This window comes from Aotus nancymaae, unplaced genomic scaffold (assembly GCF_030222135.1).
Source record: "Aotus nancymaae isolate 86718 unplaced genomic scaffold, 86718_ANA_hifiasm-v0.15.2.pri h1tg000062l, whole genome shotgun sequence".
In the NCBI taxonomy this organism is placed as follows: domain Eukaryota; kingdom Metazoa; phylum Chordata; class Mammalia; order Primates; family Aotidae; genus Aotus; species Aotus nancymaae.
In genome coordinates this window covers 41,754,558-41,771,158 of record NW_026988476.1, presented here as the reverse complement: position 1 = coordinate 41,771,158, position 16,601 = coordinate 41,754,558, and the positions used below count along the sequence as shown (strand labels likewise).

General features: G+C 38.6%; 1 protein-coding gene and 1 pseudogene across 4 annotated transcripts in view; one reads left to right on the top strand and one right to left on the bottom strand.

The window, feature by feature from the left end:
• Nucleotides 1-16,601, top strand: part of MYO5A (myosin VA) — a 221,568-nt gene that overhangs the window by 18,820 nt on the left and 186,147 nt on the right. The window lies entirely within an intron of this gene.
• On the bottom strand, nt 2,941-3,614 carry LOC105709943 (elongation factor 1-beta-like; annotated as a pseudogene).

The window sequence follows — 16,601 nt, the reverse complement described above, 5'->3', positions numbered from 1 at the left end:
ATAAGTAGGAAGATCCTTTTTATATGTGATCATCTTGGTTTTCCAACCCAATATGAGGACACTGCCTTTGAGCAAATTAAAAGAGTTTAATCTGGCCAGGTGCTATGGCTCATGCCTGTAATCCCAGCACTTTGGGAAGCTGAGGCAGGTGGATCGCTTGAGCCCAGGAGTTTGATTCCAGCCAGGGCAATATGGTGAGACCCCATCTCTACAAAAAATTAAAAAATTAGCTGGGTATGATGGCGCATGCCTGTAGTCCCAGCTACTCTGGAGGCTGAGGTGGGAGGATCACTTGAGCCAGAGAGGTTGAGGCTGCAGTGAGCCATAATCAAACCACTGCACTCCATCCTGGGTGACAGAGCAAGACTGTCTCAAAAAAAAAAAAGTACGAAAAAAGTTTAATTCACTTCTAATTTTAATAATACATGAGAAGAGAATATGAGAAAATTAAGGTATAACATATGGTTTATGGTTTTTTTTGGTAGGTAAGACGATACGGATTTCATTGTATTGTTGAAAATATACAAGGATCCTATGTGTGTTCAGGAGCTAAATTTCTAGGAGCATAAGAATAAAGATGTAAAGAAAAAGACAGTAAAAGAAAAAGGAAAGCATAAAACCTAAAAATAAAAAGCTAAGTACAGTACTTTGAGACTAGAGATTTGGGTGTAATTAACCACATGTGTGTTCCCAGCTATGTGTGGAGTAAACAGGGTTACTGTCTTGGAAAGGGGAATAATAGCCCAATAATTCAGGGAACCAATGGTATGCCTACAAGTAATCTTGGCCAGTGTGCTACGGAGGTAGCAAACTCACAGTAGATGAAACAGAGGAGCGATTTAGAACACATAGGATTAATATAGATATATATTTATGTTTCTACTTTTGTTGTTTGTACATTGTGTGTTGTGATGCCTTTTTTTGGTGGTTTGTTTTGTCAGCTTAGTTCTACTTTTTTTCCTTATAAAACTCTAAGAACGTTAGTTGTAATTTATATCAAAGTTTTTATAAAACTAGCTACACAATCCATGTGGATTATCCGATTCTAAGTTTTCGAAAGACGTGATTGAAACAGCTTTGCCACTTTAGGACTTGCGTGAACCAGAAATACTACGGAAGGAAAGTCGAGAAAGACAGTTTACAATTTATGAACAAGAGTTAAACTTTATAAATTTGGATGATTAAATAATAAATACATAAAATGAATAAGAAACACCAAGGAGAACAAATAAAATAATAAACAGTAATAGAATATGGTTAAGGGCATGATCTCTAGAGTTAGATTGAGCTTCTCCCTGTGTGACCATAAGCACATTAGTGAATGTACTTACCTCACAGGCCAGTTGAGAGATTAGATACATACATATATATGTAAAGCAGTACTTGGCATATCATAATAGAGTCCATTAATGTTAACTCTTAGGTAGTATTATTGGCTTGTCTATTTTAAATAATAGTTTTGCCGTGTTGTCCAGGCTGGTCTGCCCCTAGGCTCAAGTGATCCTCCTGCCTTGGCCTCCCAAAGTGCTGAGATTACAGGTGTAAGTCCCTGCATCAGGCCCTTATCACACTCTTAAAGCTTCTGGAAGGTTTTGAGACATCAGCTATGCACACTAGTACAATTTTCCCTTCATTCTAGATAGGGTTTGGCTATGGATGTTCTTTCAGTTGTAATCTGTCTGCAACTCAGCACTGTCAGCACCATCTGACAAAACTCTAGCTTTCATTCCAGACCCTTTTTAATGTCTCCTTCATCAGCATTCTTAACTGGTTTTCTGGTGGAAAGGAGAACTGTATTCTAAAGCAGGGCTTTTAAAGGTCCTCGATCCAGTTGTAATTAACTAAATAATTAGCATTTTATGTGTAATATAGACATGTGTCATAAACTGTTGCTTGAATCCCATGCCAGTTCCAAACCCATTTCTCTTTCTGTTGTAGTCGTTCGAAGTCAAATATGCCTTTTTCTAACTTCCCTTGCAGTTAGGGCCAGCTGTGTGATTCAGTTCTGGCTAATGTGATATAACCAGAAATCTTCCTGAAGACCTTTACAGGCAAAAAAAAATAGCTTCTCTCATAAAAGGAACAGAAACATTTGTTTGTATTTATACTCTCTTTTTTCCTTAAGTATGGAATGTGATATATGGAGTTGTGGCAGCCAAATTGTAATCATAAGGCAAAAGCCTCAGAATGAAAAGCTAAAAAGCTAAGGAGGTATTATCAGAAAGATAGAATTTGAGTTCTTTTTGAGACAGAGTTTCATTCCGTGGCCCAGGCTAGAGTGCAGTGGCACAATCTTGGCTCATTGCAACCTCCCTCTCCCAGGTTCAAGTGATTCTCATGCCTCAGCCACCTGTGTATATCTGGGATTACAGACACATACCACCATGCCAGCTAATCTTGAGTATTTATTGGGGTCAGAGTTTCACCATGTTGGCCAGGCTAGTGTTGAACTCCTGACCTCAAGAGATCCATCCTCCTTGGCGTCCCAAATTGCTGGAATTACAAGCATGAGCCACCTCGCCTAGCCAAAGGACTGAATTCCTTTTTTTAAATTTTAATTAATTAATTAATTAATTAATTAATTTTTGAGAAAGAGTCTCACTCTGTTGCCCAGGCTGGAGTACAGTGGTGTGATCTCAGCTAACTGCAATCTCTGCCTCCCAGATTCAAGCTGTTCCCATGCCTCAGCCACCTGAGTAGCTGGGATTACAGGCTTGTGCCACCACACCCAGCTAATTTTCATATTTTTTAGGAGAGAGAGGGTTTCGCTATGTGTTGGTCAAACTCCTGACCTCAAGAGATCTGCCCGCCTTGGCCTCCCAAAGTGATGGGATTACAGGTGTGAGCCACCGCGCCCAGCCAAGAGTCTCAGGTGTTTTGTTTTTGTTTTTGTTTTAATCTTTAAAGCTTTTATTTAAATACCATAATCCAGGATGGATTTTAGATCTTGTTGAAAGCAGCCACATCCATGGACTGTACATAGTCCTCGGAAGCAGTGATCTGCTCCTCCAGCATATCTATTCCAACTTTATTGTCTTCAACTACACACTTTATTTGAAGTTTCTTAATTACGTATCCCACTGAAACTAGTTTAGATGAGCCCCAGACTAAGCTGTCTGCTTGAATGCTTCTGATGCACTCCTCTAATTTTGCCATCTGTCTCATCATCCCAAGGTTTCACATCTAGTAAGATGGAAGACCTGGCCATAAGGGCAGGTTTTTTGGCTTTATTTGATTCATATTGTGCAAAATGTTCTTCCCTTAACCACTTCACTTCTTTACTTTCCTCCTCTTCATCAGATCCAAAGAGATCAATGTCATCTTCATCTTTACTGTCTGTAACTGCACTTCCTGTAGTGTCTTCCACATCCGCAAGACCATACTTGCCCAAAGCTATCTTCACTGCTGTCAGGCTGGCCTTTTCCTTTTTGTAAGACTTGATGTGATTATACTAACGTAGGGCATGACACAAATCGGCAGGCGATGGGCCGGACACTGCTTCAAATACTGCCACATCTGCTTGTGATGGCACATACCTCTTGATGTAGCTCTTGTCTGCCAGGTAATCATTGAGCACCTGGAGGCTGGCAGTTTTTCAGGACTCCAAAACCCATGGCATTGGCTATATTCAAGAGTTTTCCACATACGAATTGGGGCCCCTGAATTAAATGGCCCACAAATTGTCCCTGTACCTTTCATTGCATTTAGAAATAAACTAATAAAATGGGCATGTCTTAAATTTGTACTTCCACAGCTCCCAAAGATGATGGGAACCACTGAGTCTGACTTCTTTCAACATTATTGAGTTGCCAGAATAGCCCTGAGATAACGTTCTCTGGACTTCTTGTTAAGGATACAAACACCTAAGAGTTTAAGCTGCTTGTCAAACTTTTCCGTTCCTTGTAGCTGAAACCATTCCTAATTTAAGATGTGGCAGCTTCAGTGTGAATAAAGTTAATATAAAGTTGGAGAATTTGTCTAATTTATATGGTATTGTTTAGGCACAGAACAAATACAGGTAATATGGGAATATGACAGTATTCAGGAGGTGAAAGATCAATTCTAGTCAGGCTTTGGAGATTGCAAAACATGGGTATTAATGCCAAAGAATCCAGTCCTAGTCACATTTTCTAGGTTTTCTGGCTACCTCCTGAGGTCTTTCCCACTGTACCTACAGCATTTTAAGGTGTTATCTTTTTCAAGCTTAGATATCTGAACATGACAGAGGCAAGGACTGAAGTTTCGATAATATGGGAGAAGCGGGGTATGAGAAAGAGTGAGTGGGTGGAAGACATCAATTAAAGGATGAGTGTGTAGAAACCATACCAGTCTTCTAACCACGGTTGTTTCTAGGATATCCTAAATTTATGGTAGCTGCATGTTATTGAATTTCAGTGAGGGAAAGAGAAGAACAAGATTTAAAAAAGACAAAAAAGAAGGAGAAGGAGAAGCAGCAGAAACAGCCTTTGAAGGCCTAGAAAATTTTCATGCAAGCATTAAAAGCTCCTTCAACTTAGGGGTTCACTTCTACCTGATTTCTGAACACTTAATGTGAAGTTGATGGTAAAGCCATGGCAATCATATGCTAACCCGTTTCTGTTAAATTTTAGAGTAATGATAAAATTGTTTGGTAAATTTGTCCATTTGGTATGGGAAGTTAAGGTAGAGGTAGACAATACCTATTAGAAGTGAGAAAATACACAGGACTCTTGTGGAAAAAAAGGCAGTCAAGAAATTAAGAAAATTTGACCATATCAGGTGATGAATGTGATAATAACAGTTGACACTTAGAAATTGCTCTTAATTTTTTTGATTCAGTTTTTAATTCAGTTTTGTTGTTTCTAAAATTTATTTTTATAAATTTATTATTATTTTTTAGACATGGTCTCACTCTGTCACCCAGGCTGGTGTGCAATGGTACAATCTTAGCTCACTGTAGCATCAACCTCCCAGGTTCAAGTGATCCTCCCAATTCAGCCTCCTGAGTAGCTGGAACTACAGGCATGTACTACCATGCCTGGCAGACTTCTTTATTTTTTGAGACAGGATCTCACTACATTGCCCAGGCTGAACTCCTTGTCCTGAACTCCTTGACTCAAGAGATCCTCCCACTTTGGCCTCCCAAAGTGCTGGGATTTACAGGCCTGAGCCACCATGCCCAGGCTAAATTTATTTTTTATTGATACATAATAAATGTACATATTTTGGGGGTAAAGTTATAATTTAATACATTTATATAATTTTAAAAGATCTAATCAGTGTAATTGGGATAGTCATCAACTTTCCTATTTGTTTTTTCTTTTGAGACAGAGTCTCGCTCTGTTACCAGGCCCCAGGCTGGAATGCAGTGACGTGCTCTCAGCTCACTGCAACCTCTGCCTCCCGGGTTCAAGCAATTCTGCCTCAGCCTCCCAAGTAGCTGGGACTACAGGCGTGCACCACCATGCCCAACTAATTTTTGTATTTTTCAGTAGAGATGAGGTTTTACCATGTAGGCCAGGATGGTCTCAATCACTTGACCTCGTGATCTGCCCTCCTCGGACTCCCAAAGTGCTGGACTTACAGGTGTAAGCCACCGTGCCCAGCCTCCTATTTGTTTTTTCTTTATGCTAGAAACATTCAAATTAGTCTGTTAGCTATTTTGAAATATACAATAGATTATTGTAACCTATAGTCATCCCACTGATCTGTTGAACACTAGATCTTATTTCTTCTATCAGCCTGTATATTAATATTTGTACCCATTAATCACCTTTTCTTTATCTCCCTCTCCCTGCTATCTTTCCTGCCCTCTGGTATCCACCAATCTACTCTCTTGTCTTCATGAGACCTACTTTTTTAGTTCTCACATATGAATGAGAACATGTGATATTTGTCTTTCTGTGCCTGGCTTATTTCACTTAACATAATAACTTCTGGTTCTATTCATGTTGCTGCAAACGACAGGATTTCAACTTGTACTTAAATTTTTATCATTTGCTGAGACTTAGAAGGCAATCTCTCTCTTTTTTTTTTTTCAATCTCTCTTTTGTATCTTTTTAAAGTTAATCATAAAGAAAGACACTAATTCTTTGTATAATGAAGAAATCAACGAAAATGTGATTTACTAATGGCACAATGAGAGAATTGTACTTTAAATGGAGGCTGACACTTGCAAACTCCTGTATATGTTCATCTGCCTTTTACATTTGTCAACTAGGTTGATAGCCTCTGTGTTCTCTCACTGAAAGTTTTGGAAATGGCTGGCCTTACTGATTAGACACTTCTGTAGATGTGGCATGGTCAGAGGTTATATTATTTCTGGTTAGAGTGAGAAAGAGAGTCTGTAAATGCGTTATAGGAAAATATGGCAAGTCTGCAATTACAGCACTATTAAAGATTTATATCTTGTGTACAAGCAATACAGAGTAATTACAAGCTTTATTCTATATTTTGTCTTCACTTTCTAGTTGTTCAGTGTTAGACCCTGAAGTGCTTTTGATCTTACTAGAATCCATTTTGTCTTAGGTTTTGTGAATTTTCAAAAATAAATTTATTTGTTTATTTATTTATTTACTGGGACAAAGTCTCACTCTGTTGCCCAGGCTGGAGTGCAGTGGTGCAATCCTGGTTCACTGCAACCTCCACCTCCTGGGTTCAAGTGATTCTCTTGCCTCAGCCTCCTGAGTAGCTAGGCTTACAGGTGCATACCAGCATGCCCGGATAATTTTTGTATTTTTAGTAGAGAGGTTTCACTGGTCTGGGCAGTCTGGAACTCCAGACCCACTGCTCTGGAACTCCTGGACTCAGGTGATCTGCCCCCCTTGGCCTCCCAAACAAAAATTTAATATTAGTTTATATATATAAATGCTATCTTGACTACTATTTTAAAAAGATAATTAACAGCATCTCTTTAATACGGATAAATATCCAGGATACATTGTTAAGTAGAGAAAAGTAAAATACAATGTGTGTGTGTTTGTGTATGTGTGTGTGTGTGTGTGTTGTGTATGCCTATTTTATGGAAGTTTATACTAGACTGTTTAGATTGTTTAAAAGAGTATTTTCTGTGGGTGAGATTTTGGGAGATTTTCACTTTCTATTAATAATTTATCTAATTATGTAATATCTGAATTTTTATAATCAACATACATTCTTTTTTTTTTTCCTCCAGGCCCCCTCATGTACATTCTTTTATAATCAGAAAAAAACAATTTTTTTCTTTTTTCAAGTATTGTTAACAAATTTACTTCTTTTTAAATTTTATCTTATTTTTTATTTTTGTTATTTGGAGCCATGGTTTCGCTCTGTCATCCAGGCTGGAATACAGTAGCGCAATCATACTTCACTGTAGCCTCAAACTTGTTGGCTAAAGCAATCCTCCCACCTCAGCTTCCCAAGCAACTGGGACTACAGACACACCACCACTCCCAGCTAATGTTTGTATTTTTTTGTTGAAACGGGGTCTCACTATGTTGTTTAGCTGGTCTTGAGCCCTGGGGCTCAAGCGATCCTCCCTCCTTGGCCTCCCAAAGTGCTGGCACAACAGGCATGAGCCACCGCACCTAGCCAAAGATATTTCCAAGAGACATTTTTGAGTTAAAAGTTTTCTGATTTTGTGTATATACATAATACAAACAACATTTAAATATATTTTGTAATATATTTAAAGCATTGTTTTATGCTTTTAGAATTGAGATGCATCACTCCTGATCCATTCTTTGATATTGGGATTAGCATCTTGGATTAGACATGAACTAAGAACGTTTTTCAAGAGAAGGGAGAGAAAAGGAGAAGGCTGCCTGATTGATCTGATTTGGAGGGTACCAAGAAAGGCTACAAATAAAAGAAAATCCATAAAGAATTCCTGCAACTCAACAACAACAAAAAAACAAACAACCCTGTTAAACTCCCTGTTTAAAAATGGGCAAAAGGGCCAGGCACAGTGGCTCACGCCTGTAATCCTAGCACTTTGGGAGGCCAAGGCGGGCAGATCACCTGAGGTCAGTAGTTTGAGACCAGCCTGGCTTACATGGTGAAACCCTGTTTCTACTAAAAATACAAAAAAATTAGCCGGGTATGGTGGCGCACCCCTGTAATCCCAGCTACTCGGGAGGCTGAGGCAGGAGAATCATTTGAACCTGGGAGGCGAGGTTGTAGTGAGCTGAGATCACACCATTGCACTCCAGCTTGGGCAACAAAATTGAAACTCCGTCTCAAAAAAAAAAAAAAACAGGCAAAGGATTTGAATAGATATTGCTTCAAAATATATACAAATGGCTAATAGGCACATGAAAAGATGCGGAACATCATTAATCATTAGAGAAATGCAAATCTAGCCCACAATGAAGTACCATTTCATGCATATTATTATACAAAACGAAACAAAAACAAAAATAACAAGTGTTGGAGCGGAGGTGGAGAAATTGGAACTCCTGTGCACTGGTGGTGCTAATATAAAATGCAGTCAGTATGGAAAACAGTATGGCACTTCTTCAAATTTTTATTTATTTTTTTTATTTTTTTTATTTTTTTTATTTTTATTTTTTTTTTGAGACGGAGTCTCGCTCTTGTTACCCAGGCTGGAGTGCAATGGCGCGATCTCGGCTCACCGCAACCTCCGCCTCCTGGGTTCAGGCAATTCTCCTGCCTCAGCCTCCTGTATTTTTTTTATTTTTAAGAGACAGAATATCCTTCTGTTACCTATGCTGAAGTGCAGAGGGGTATTGTAGCTCACTGTAACCCTCAATATCCTGATACCCCTGCCTTGTTCTCCCAAAGCACTGGGATTACAGGTGTGACCTACTGTGCCTGGCCCCCTAAGAAAATTAAACATGTAATTATCATGTGATCCAGCAATCCCACTTCTGGATATATACCCAAAAGAACTCAAAGCTAGGTCTCAAAAGAGGTACTTGTACATCCATGTTCACAGCAGCATTATTCACAATGACCAAAGGATGGAAGCAACCCAATGTCCATCGATGGATGAATGGATAAACAAGATGTGGTATATTTATACAATGGAATATTATTCAGCCTCAAAAAGGAAGGAAATTCTGAAAGATGCCACAGCATGAATGAACCTTGAGGACATTATGCCATATGAAATAAGCCAGTCACCAAAAGACACATACTGTATGATTCTACTTACATAAGGTACCTAGAGTAGTATAATCTGTAGAGACAGAAAGTAGCATAGTTGTTCCTTGTGGCTGAGGAAGGGGAAAATGGCACATTCATTTAATGGATATGGAGCTTCTGTTTTGGAAGATGAAAAAGTTCTATAGACAGACAGTGGTGATGGTTACACAGCACTGTAAATGTACTTAATATCACCAATGAAATGTATACTTAAAAATGATGAAGATTGGCCAAGTGCGGGCTCACGCCTGTAATCCCAGCACTTTGGGAGGCCAAGGCGGGTGGATCATGAGGTTAGGAGATCGAGACCATCCTGGCCAACATAGTGAAACCCCATCTCTACTAAAAATACAAGAAATTAGCTGGGCATGGTGGCGCACACCTGTAGTTCCAGCTACTCAGGAGGCCAAGGCAGGGGATTGCTTGAACCCAGGAGACTGAGGTTGCAGTGAGCCGAGATGGCGCCACTGCACTCCAGCCTGGCAACGGAGCAAGACTGTCTCAAAAAAAAAAAAAAAAATTAAGATTGTAACTATGTGTATTTTACCACAATTAAAAATAATAATAAAAAAAGAAAATCCATTAATGCTTCAGAATCTTCTAAACTTTTTTTGGCCATCCTCTTTGCAAGTCGTTATTTTAAAAGCATTAATATCTTTAATGTTTTATGGTAAACAAGTATTAGTTCTTTCTTCCCTGAGAATGAGGTAGGTAGCTAGAACTGGGGATGGAGGAAAACCTGCTTCAGGAGTGAAAGGGCAAAGAAAAAAGGAGATGCTTTGGGCCACTAAAAGCAGTATCAGTTACATCACAATTTTGCCTTGCCTTGGCTCTGCCCCCAAAAGTCTAGACTCTAGTAGTATCTCTAGTTTTTAAAAATCTTAAATGATACCTTACCTTTGATATGCTTTATGGAATTCCTGACTACATTCCTGAGCCAGCAAGACATTTGTAGAGATTCATCAAGTCTTTACCGCTGCTATTCGATTAGGGGTTAATATGGGTGAGTATTCACATAAGAATCTTGGTATGAGGTTGGCATTTCTAAACATCAAATGAAGGCAAACCATAAAGGAAAAAACTGACAAGAATATAAACAGTATCAAGCACTCAACAACCACAACAACAACATGTTCTAACAGACATTAATAGGCAATCTGACCAGAACAGGAAAATATTTTTAATTCTTTGGTTCAGGGCTCAGTATCAATATATAAAAAGTAATAATATCTGTGAGAAAAACTAACACCTTAATAGAAGAATAGACAACACTAAGGCAGTTCACATAAGAAACTTAGCCTGTAAACATTCAGAGGTATTCAACTTTATTAGTAATGTAAGAAATGCAAACTAAGAAGTATTTTTTTAACCAATCAAATTAATATTTTTTTAAATCATAGTTATTTCTTAGGGAAATGAACACTATCATAAACTGCTAATGGGAGTAAAATTGGTTCAGTCTTTCTATAGGGCAGTTTAGCACAATGTCTGTATCAGAAGCCTTAGAATTTTTCACTCTTTGAGCCAACAGTCATAATTTTAAGAATTTAATTTTAGGAAATAAGCAGGAATGAATATTGGAAGGATGATTATGTCAGTGCTGTGGAATAGTATATTCAAGTAGAGATAACATAGATGTCCAGCAATAGGGAATTGTTTACATAGGTTATATCAGTACAAACTAGTGTTTTATAATTTTATTAGTTGTCTCAAAAATTAATTTTTGGCTTTGTTGATTTGTCTTTCTTGTACAATTATTTTCTAGTTTGCTGATTATGTGTTTGTTATTTTCTTTTTTCTACTTTCTTTGAGTTTAATTTGCTATTCTTTTTCTAGCTTCTTGGGATGAATGCTCAGACATTGCTTTTCAGCCTTCCTTCTCTTCTAATACATGACTTAAGGATATAAATTTCCCTTGAAGCAACACTTTGGCTATATTCCTCAGTTTTTTGATATGTTGAATTTTTATTATCATTCACTTATTCATTAATTTCCCTGGACAATTTTTCTGTGAATCATTTCATAAAGAAATTGCTTTATTTCCGAAAATTTGGCAGCTTTTAAGTTATCCTTCTGCCCTCAATTTCTTTTTTCTTTTTCTTTTGAGACAGAGTCTCACTCTGTTGCCCAGGCTAGAGTGCAGTGGTGTGATTTTGGCTTACTGCAACCACTGCCTCTAGGTTTCAAGCAATTCTCCTGCCTCAGCCTCCTGAGTAGCTGGGACTACAGGCACACATCACCATGCCCAGCTAATTTTTTGTTTTTTAGTGGAGACAGGGTTTCACCATGTTGCCCAGGCTAGTTGTGAACTCCCAAGCTCGGGCAATCCGCCTGCCTTGACCTCCCAGAGTGCTGGGATTACAGGTGTGAGCCACCACAACCAGCCAATTTCTTCTTTTAAATATCTAAATTTTATTTATTTATTTATTTTGCAAATCTGCTTAAAATGCAGATTCCCACTCTCACCCTCAGCTTGGTTTTAAAAGATCTGAGTTGGAATCCAGCAGGTGGTTTGATCCAGTTGAGACATTTGCTAGGCCTAGTGTGTGGGTTCTTTCAGCTCTCCACCCTCTAGCATCACTATTTCCTATGCCTTTATATACCTCAATCCATGTATTACCTGCCTTTCCAATTCCCCTTATTCAAGGGCCACCTGATAAACTTAAAATCTTAGATTAAAACAAACAAAAAAAACTCTGGGGCGTAACAATATACATTGCAGAAGGCAAAACCTGTACAGCTGTGTGGCATTCCCTAAAAGTAATGCCAGTGATTAGCATTTTTACCAAGGTTGGTAAACTCCAAATCATTCTAGATCCTGAGGAAGCCACCAGATTCTGAGGACTCTTGAAATTCTCTCTAGGAAGATCTTTTTTTTTTTTTAATGAGAGAAAGAAAAAGAGGGAGAGAGAACAGGATTCTTGCTCTATTGCCCGGGCTGGAATGCAATCTAAAAATAGGTATTAAAAACCTCTTTTATGCCGATGATTGTGCTTAACAATGGAGACAGGAAGGAATAAGGGAAGAAAATAACAAACAAACAGCCAACCAATATTTCATTTAAGTCTGTGAAATGCTATGCAAATGCCGAAGAGTGATTTACTTCCAATTATGTAGTCACTTTCAAAATAGGTGTAATATGATACTGAGAAAAATGTATGTTTTGTGGACCTGGGGTGGAGAATTATATAAATATTCACTAAGTTTACTTATTCCAGGTCTAAGTTCAAATCATAGACATCCCTATTAATTTTCTATGTCATTGATCCATCAAATATTGACAATGTGGTGTCAAAATCTCCCGCTATTATTGTGCGGGAGTCCAGGTCTCTTTATAAGTCATTAAGAACTTGTCTTATGTATCTGGGTGCTCCTGTATTGGGTGCATATATATTTATAATCATTAACTCCTGTTGTTGCATTGATCTTTTTACCATTATGTAATGTCCTTCTTTGTTTCTTTTAGTCTTTGTTACTATTGAAGTCTATTTTGTGAGAGACGAAAGTTACAACTCCTGTTTTTTTGTTTTTTTTTTTCTCTCCATTTAATTGGTGAATCTTCCTCCATCCTTTGTTTTGAGTCTTTGTATGTCGTTGCTTGTGAAATAGATCTGGATATAGCGTACCGATGGGTTTTGACTTTTATTCAATTTACCTGTCTGTGTCTTTCATTGGGGCATTTAATCCATTTAAATTTAGAATTAATATTAATATTTGTGAGTTCAATATTGTCATTTAATGCTAGCTGGCTATTTTGCCCATTAGTTGATGTAGATTCTTCATTATAGAGATACTCTTTACGTTTTGGTAAGTTTTTGGGACGACTGATACTGGTTGTTCCTTTCTGTTTGTAGTGCCTCTTTCAGAAGCTCTTGTAAAGCAGGCCTGGTGGTGATGAAATCACTGAGTGCTTGCTTGTTCGCGAAAAATTTTCTTTTTCCTTTGCTTTTGAAGCTTAGTTTGGCGGGATATGAGATTCTGGGTTGAAAATTCTTTTCTTTGAGGATATTGAATATTGACCCCCACTCTCTTCTAGTTTGTAGGGTTTCTGGTGAGAGGTCTGCTATGAGTCTGATAGGCTTCCCTTTATGAGTAACCTGACCTTTCTCTCTAGCTGCCCTTAGAATTTTCTCCTTTATTTCAACCCTAGTGAATCTAGCAATTGTGTGTCTTCGAGTTGCTCTACTTGAGGAATATCTTTGTGGTGTCCTCTGGATTAGCTGGAGTTGAGTATTGTCCTGCCTTACTAGATTAGGAAAGTCTTCCTGAATAATATCCTGAAGAATATTTTCCAACTTAGATTCGTTTTCTTCATAACATTCAGGTATACCTATCAATTGTAAATTAGGTCTTTTCACATAGTCCCATATTTCTTGGAGACTTTGCTCATTCCTTTTTACTCTTTCTTCTCTAATCTTGTCTTCTCGTTTCATTTCATTAAGTTGGTCTTCGACCTCTGATATCTTTTCTTCTGCTTGATCAATTCAACTGTTAAAACCTGTGCATACTTTGCGAAGTTCTTGTATTGTGTTCTTCAGTTCCATTAATTCACTTATATTCCTCTCTAAGTTGTCAATTCTCATCAGCATTTTGTCAAACCTTTTTTCAAAGTTCTTAGTTTCTTTACATTGGGCTAGAACATGTTCTTTCAGCTCACTAAAGTTCTTTATTATCCACTTTCTGAAGCCTAAATCTGTTATTGGAATGCACTTGTTCTCCATCAGGCCTTGTTCTCTTGTTGTTGAGGAACTGTGATCCCCTGTAGAAGGAGAGGCATTCGGATCTTGGGTATTCTCAGCCTTTTTCCGCTGGTTTCTTCCCATCATTGTGAGTTCATCCACCTGTCGTCTTTGTAATTGCCTGCTTTCAAATTAGGTCTCTGAGTGGATTCAACTTGTTGATTCCCATTGCCGAAATCTGAGCAACCCACTGCGCCTGCCAAAACGGTGGCATTAAGATTCGTGGTGCTTTTCTGCCCAGGAATCTCCCATCTGGCTTCCCTCTTGAGTCCCTTCTTCAATCAGGTAAATGGGCAACTCTGCCTTCCCAGAGCTCCAAACGTTGATCAAAAGGGGACCCAGTCCCGTTTACTCTGCACCAAGAATTACCATGCCGGGGCACCGGCAAAACCGCGATGCTGGCCACAAGAGTCACCCTGGAGACCCATGGGGCTCCTCCGCTGGGAATCTTCCAGTCCGTGGGTAACAAAAATTCATCTGAAAGTGTGGCGTCCTCTTGTTCTATGCACTTTCTCTGGGAGCTACAATCCTGAGCTGCTAGTGATCAGCCATCTTGGATCTCTCTCCTCTCAATTTTATTTATTTATTTATCTATTTTTACAGTCTTTTTTGGGACATCTCTGCTCTCAACTTCTGGGATAATTTCACTGTGACCAATGCACATACTCTATCTGTGTGTATTTTTTGAAATTTGTTGAGACTTGCCATCCTGACTCCTCATTCCATCTGCTGCCACCTGCTTTTAACATTTTTTTCTCAGGCTCGGCACGGTGGCTCACACCTATAATCCCAGCACTTTGGGAGGCTGAGGTGGGTGGATCCCTTAATCCCAGGAGTTTGAGACCAGCCTAGGCCACATGACAAAACCCCGTCTCTGCAAAAAATAAAAAAATTAGCTGGGCATTGTAGTGCACACCTGTAGTCCCAGCTACTCAGAAGGCTGAGGTCGGAGAATTGCTTGAATCTGAGAGGTGGAGGTTGCATTGAGCCATGATTGTGCCACTGCACTGCAGCCTGGGTGACAGAGCAAGATGATGCTGTCTAAAAAAAAAAGCTGTTTCACCCAAGATCACACCCTCTTGCAGGGCAGCGTACATCCAGTGACTGGGTGTTGCACAAATGTAAAGGCCCATCCCCATTGTGCCAACTCAGGAGTACTCTGAAGGAAGGGCATTCCAGTTTCACAGCACCTCATGGGGTTGACTGAGGGAGGCGTTGCATTCTCCTCAGGTTGTATACTGAATACAACTTAAACTTTTCTGAGTGATGAGTCATCAATAGTCCAGTAGTACAATGAAGCCCTCATAGTCTACTAAGGTGTTATGGAATATTTGCCCATATACTAAATTGCCTTAAATCAAAATATTTGGAGGGCCTGCATCCTTCATTATTAGGTCATAAACCCTTCATTTTTGTTATATTTTCAAAGCTTCTCTAGCTCCCTGTATTTTCACAGCTTTTCTTCTGTAGTGAATACTCTTTGGAGGATTTTCCTAGAACGTAAGAACCTTCTTTAATCCCTAGCCGTTTTATATGACTCGACTTCCTCTCTCACCTCAGCCACAAGGGGCTGGACCAGGAGTGGCAACTTGGCCATTCCATATCCATTTCCTGGGACATTTCCAGGGGAGGAAGCTCACTTTCTGTAGTTATTCCTGTAAACTTGAAGTTCAGTAGCTATGCAGTAGGTATCTTTTACCAGCCATGTGGCCTAGAAAGCACAGGAGGCAGATACACACAAATGAGCAGAGATGAGAAACTGAGAGGGATGATGAGCCGTCCAAGCCCTGCTTCCAGTCCTGGCCGAAGCACTGTTCCTGTTCTTGGGCTTCATGAAGGGACGTATATCCTTATAATCCTCTTTGCCTGCCTTAACTCAAGCCAGTTTATGCTACTTCGGACAACATTAATTTTCTGTCTTTAAACTCAGATGAACTTGGAAACTGTATAACAGATAAAGTTATAAAATAAGACTAGAGGTAGAGTTTTTGAATGAAAACAAGCGATTCTCTTCCAAGAAAAGCTTTAGTGCATACAAGGACTTTGTGTCTTCTCTTTTGAGCACTCAGAGTCCATTTTTGCGTCTTAAACTTCTATTTATCTATCTAGTTACTTATTTTAATTGACAGGTAAATACTGTATATATTATTTATGGCTTACAATATGATGTTTTGATATATGTATACATTATAGAATAGCTAAATCAAGCTGTTTAATATATGCATTACCTCATATATGTTCTTGTGGTGAGAACACAAAATCTGTTAACAATTTTCAGATATACAATGTATTGTTACTAACTATGGTCATCATGAAGTACAATAGATCTTTTGAACTTATTCTTCCTGTCTAACTGAAATTTTGTGTTTTTTGACCAGTAGTTCTCCAGCGTCCCTGACCCTCAGCCTCAGGTAATCTCCATGTCACCCTCTGCTTCTATGACTTTGACTTTTTTACACTCCACATATAAGTGAAATCATGCAGTATTTATCTTTCTGTGACTAGCTCATTTCACTTAACATAATATCCTCTAGGTTCATTCATGTTGTCCCAAATGACAAGATTTGCTTTTCTCCTAAGGCTGAATAGTATTCTATTGTGTATATATAGCACATTTTCATTTTCTATCCATTTGTTAGTGGACACTTAGGTTTGCTTTGGTAGTTCAATTTTAGCTACTTTTAAGTCAATTTAATTTTTTTTGTATTTTATGCTTAAATATATTTTGATATGTCAAAA